The following is a 5,859-nucleotide window of genomic DNA, read 5'->3' on the forward strand; positions in this document are numbered from 1 at the left end:
GCTCCTCCACGCATCCACATTATACAGTATTATTTTATTTAGAGTACTGTGACTAGTAGCTAAAACTGGCACAGAACTCTCCTTAATAAAGGCATATTTGACATCATTAGGTTTATAGCAGTCTGGTATCTAATGCACCGAGCTACACTGACGTGCTCACTACAATCACATATTTCATCATGTTGTGTGTCCATGACGCATCACTGACTCAAGGATATAAAATATGACTGGATTAAGTGGAACTGAAAACAGAGTTTTTTTCTGAAATTTATGTTAAACATAATTCATCTTTCAATTTTTGCGACGTTTTAAAATCTTTACTTTTAACAGAGGAAAGCAAAGAATCTTGAGTGGAATCATCAATTGGAAAGACACTACATTTCTTTTTCGTATAGCCCGTTTTGCGAATGCTTAATTAGCCCTAAATATTGTAGGAAGACCGTCTGAATAAAAAAAAACTATTTGCCTGTTTCTTTTTTGACAAAAACAAGTTTCGAAAACGTTATGAAATACAGGCACAAAGATATCGGCCAAGATGTTTATTGAGAGAGAGAGAGAGAGAGAGAGAGAGAGAGAGAGAGAGAGAGAGAGAGAGAGAGAGAGAGAGGAAGAATCGGTCTGCAAGCAAGGACGTATACGGTTACGAAGCTGGTAAAGTCTACGGTCAGTCTCCTTCATATTTCACAGATTCGGTCCGAAAAGTTAACGAAAATGATCAAAATGAGATTCCGCAACGGACGGCGAGCAACTGACAACCTTTGCTAACTGCAATGCTTAGCTTCCGAAAGCTCATGAAAAATTAGAAGTATGGACATACATACATAAAAAGATATACATATAATTACATTTTTTAATATAAGATTTCAAAGCCGTTTTGTGCTACAAACCCAAGAGAAGAGAAATAATGGTTTTGGATGACAACTTAACAAGTGAAAAATGCGCCGAAGCTTCTTCGGAGCAACTGAGTTTTCTGTACAGTCGCTACAGCGCATAATCAAGGCCTTCGAAAATAAATCTACCTTTTGGTGGTCTCGGTACAATGCTGAATGAGCAGCGGCGCATGAAACTTGAACCACGGCGTGTTGGTGGCCTATCCTATATCGTTACCAGAAGCACGATTATGGCTAAATTTAACCTTAAATAAAACAGAAACTACTGAGGCTCGAGGGCTGCAATTTGGTCTGTTTGATGATTGGAGGGTATATGATCAACATACCAACTTGCAGCCCTTTAGCCTTAGTAGTTTTTAAGATCTGAGGGCGGACAGAAAAAAGTGCGGACGGACAAACAAAGCCATCTCAATAGTTTTCTTTTACAGAAAACTTCAGGGGTCACAGATTTATACAAAAATTCAAAACAATCGCAGAGATGGAGTCAGTTAAATTAAGTTACCTGACAGCTCTAACGTAAGTGAAACTTACAATTCACGCTAATGTAATAACGATCTTTCAACACTGACTTTGTAATACCGTGGTCTTTTAAAAGCTCCTCCTCCTCCTCCTCCTCCTCCTCCTCCTCCTCCTCCTCCTCCTCCTCCTCCTCCTCCTCCTCCTCCTCCTCCTCCTCCTCCTCCTCCTTATTATTAAACACCGTAAAATATTATTTGCGTCTCAATTTCCAGACACAACTATTCACAGTCAATTGTATAAATAAACCTAGCATTTAAGTTTGCAATTTAGTAACTTGCTCAAACTGGTGACTTTTTTAGACATACAAAAACTGTGTAAGATAAAGAACTCTCTATAAAAATGAGGATTAATATGCGTAACCTACATTACGCACGAACAACAGCACAGAAGCGGACCCTGATCGTACGGAATTAATACACTAGTTTAACAAGTGTGTGTGTGCACATGCTTTAATAGCGGCAGCGTGTTCCCGCGCGCGCACATACATATATAAAAATAATTATATATACACTTACATACGCACGTCCACACACACACACACACACATATATATATATATATATATATATATATATATATATATATATATATGTGTGTGTGTGTGTTGTGTGTCTGTGTATGGATGTGTGTATATATATGTGTGTATTAATGTATATATGAGTGTACAAAATATACATGCACATATAAATATATATATCGCAAAAATAAAAAAACGCACATATGCCTAAAAAACGCATCACGCACCTTTACAAAAACAACGCCTGAAAAATAAAAAATTAAACGAAAAAAAAAAACAGCCAATTCAGCATGCAGGCAGCATCCACGCGAAATCGGGTGTTAATGCCGCAAAAAAAAAAGAAAAAAAAAAATCTTAGTACCGGAGCAGGGTGCTGCATGAATGAATAACTAGAGCTGCACCTCTAAGCGAGGGTCCTACTAATTACTGAACCAGTAAGAACGACTCAATCTCCCAACACTCGGCGGACTGGCAATGGGCGGCGAGCATAATTCGGCAAGTAATCGTGGAGATCAAAGCGGCTTTCACGTGCTCGCTGCGTGATCGCCCAGGATGCTATGCTGCCTGGAATGCTGTGTGCTGTGGGTCTGTTACTCAAGGGAATGCTGTGTTGTTACTCAAAGGAATGCTGTGTATTACAAGTCTGTTACTCGATGCTGTGTATTGTAGGTCTGTTACTCAAAGGAATGCTGTGCACTATAGGTCTGTTACTCAAGGGGATGCTGTGTGCTATAGGTCTGTTACTCAAGGGAATGCTGTGCACTATAGGTCTGTTACTCAAGGGGATGCTGTGTGCTATAGGTCTGTTACTCAAGGGAATGCTGTGCACTATAGGTCTGTTACTCAAGGGGATGCTGTGCACTATAGGTCTGTTACTCAAGGGGATGCTGTGTGCTATAGGTCTGTTACTCAAGGGAATGCTGTGTATTGTAGGTCTGTTACTCAAGGGAATGCTGTGTATTATAGGTCTGTTACTCAAGGGAATACTGTGTATTATAGGTCTGTTACTCAAGGGAATGCTGTGTATTATAGGTCTGTTACTCAAGGGAATGCTATACATTATGGGTCTGTTACTCGAGGGAATGCAGTATACTATTGGTCTGTTACTCAAGGGAATGCTGTGTATTGTAGGTCTGTTACTCAAAGGAATGCTGTGCACTATAGGTCTGTTACTCAAGGGAATGCTGTGTATTGTAGGTCTATTACTCAAGGGGATGCTGTGTATTATAGGTCTGTTACTCAAGGGAATGCTGTGTGCTATAGGTCTGTTACTCAAGGGAATGCTGTGTATTGTAGGTCTGTTACTCAAAGGAATGCTGTGTATTATAGGTCTGTTACTCAAGGGAATGCTATGTATTATAGGTCTGTTACTCAAGGGAATGCTTTGTATTATAGGTCTGTTACTCAAGGGAATGCTGTACATTATGGGTCTGTTACTCGAGGGAATGCAGTATACTATTGGTCTGTTACTCAAGGGAATGCTGTGTATTATAGGTCTGTTACTCAAGGGAATGCTGTACATTATAGGTCTGTTACTCAAAGGCCTATATATTCTAGGTCTTTTACTCAAGGGAATACCGGGTATCATAGGTCTGTTACTCAAGGGAATATTGTATATTACAGGGCTATTACCCCAGGGAATACTATATATTGCAGGTATAATACTCAAGGGACAAATATATTTTATAGATCTATTACTCACAAGAATACTTTGTTATATATAGGTCTATTCAAGGGAACATTGTACATTATAGGTCTACTACTCACGGGAATACTGTATATTATAGGTCTATTACTCAAGGGAACACTGAACATTATAGGTCTACTACTCACGGGAATACTGTATATTATAGGTCTATTACTCAAGGGAATACTGTATATTATAGGTCTGTTACTCAAGGGAATACTGTATATTATAGGTCTATTACTCAAGGGAATACTGTATATTATAGGTCTATTACTCAAAGGGAATACTGTATATTATAGGTCTATTACTCAAGGGAATACTGTATATTATAGGTCTATTACTCAAGGGAATACTGTACATTATAGGTCTATTACTCAAGGGAATACTGTATATTATAGGTCTATTACTCATGAGAATACTGTACATTATAGGTCTATTACTCAAGGGAATACTGTATATTATAAGTCTATTACTCAAGGGAATACTGTATATTATAGGTCTATTACTCAAGGGAATACTGTATATTATAGGTCTATTACTCAAGGAATACTGTACATTATAGGTCTATTACTCAAGGGAATACTGTATATTATAGGTCTATTACTCAAGGGAATACTGTACATTATAGGTCTATTACTCAAGGGAATACTGTATATTATAGGTCTATTACTCAAGGGAATACTGTATATTATAGGTCTATTACTCAAGGGAATACTGTATATTATAGGTCTATTACTCAAGGGAATACTGTACATTATAGGTCTATTACTCAAGGGAATACTGTATATTATAGGTCTATTACTCAAGGGAATACTGTATATTATAGGTCTATTACTCAAGGGAATACTGTATATTATAGGTCTATTACTCAAGGGAATACTGTATATTATAGGTCTATTACTCAAGGGAATACTGTATATTATAGGTCTATTACTCAAGGGAATACTGTACATTATAGGTCTATTACTCAAGGGAATACTGTATATTATAGGTCTATTACTCAAGGAATACTGTACATTATAGGTCTATTACTCAAGGGAATACTGTATTTTATAAGTCTATTACTCAAGGGAATACTGTATATTATAGGTCTATTACTCAAGGGAATACTGTATATTATAGGTCTATTACTCAAGGGAATACTGTACATTATAGGTCTATTACTCAAGGGAATACTGTATATTATAGGTCTATTACTCAAGGGAATACTGTACATTATAGGTCTATTACTCACGGGAATACTGTATATTATAGGTCTATTACTCAAGGGAATACTGTATATTATAGGTCTATTACTCAAGGGAATACTGTATATTATAGGTCTATTACTCAAGGGAATACTGTATATTATAGGTCTATTACTCAAGGGAATACTGAATAGAGTTGAAAAATATGAAAACACAGGCAACGCTCAAGGTCCATAAAAAAAAAATAAAGTGTTAAAACCCTGTGTAAGACTAACACTATCTCAAACATAAAATTAAGCAGTTCTTCATTGGCGGGGTGGCTAGAACTCTCGGCTAGCACGCTGTTGGCCCAGCGTTCGAGTCTCCGGCTGGCCAATGAAGAATTAGAGGAATTTATTTCTGGTGATAGAAATTCACTTCTCGTCATAATGTTTCGGATTCCACAATAAGCTGTAGGTCCCGTTGCTAGGTGACCAACTGCTTCTTAGCCACGTAAAATAAGTCTAATCCTTCGGGCCAGCCCTAGGAGAGCTGTTAATCAGCTCAGTGGTCTGGTTAAACTAAGATATACTTAACTTTTAACTTCATGAAATTAAGTTCGCAAAAAAAAATCTACGTTTAGAATACAAAAATTCAAAACGAAAAATTGGAAAAATCTTCCTGCATTCTACTGTATAAAGAAAATGGTTTTTCACTTACACTAGAAACCACGTGAACTCAAAAATAGCTTTTAAACCATATCCTTAAATAAAATTTTACTTCAGTGATTTTGTCCACACAATCTGAAACGTCACGTAACTAAATAACATAAGTAGTTTGATCGAAAAACGTCCCAAAATCGCTATAAGCTAAAAATAATGTTTACCTCAATATATAAATTCCGTTGTCATCAATTATTTTGACGATTCATAAGTATAAATTCAATGTTGCATATTCGCACATGTGCTTAAATAAATAAGAAAACTGTAAGTAAGTATTTAGGTCTGCATCTTTATACTAATAATTTTTTTTAATAAATCTATTCCTCGTCATTATGGCAACAAAATCTGGAAACTACAG

The sequence above is a fragment of the Macrobrachium rosenbergii genome, chromosome 37 (assembly GCF_040412425.1).
Source record: "Macrobrachium rosenbergii isolate ZJJX-2024 chromosome 37, ASM4041242v1, whole genome shotgun sequence".
Classification (NCBI taxonomy): Eukaryota; Metazoa; Arthropoda; class Malacostraca; order Decapoda; family Palaemonidae; genus Macrobrachium; species Macrobrachium rosenbergii.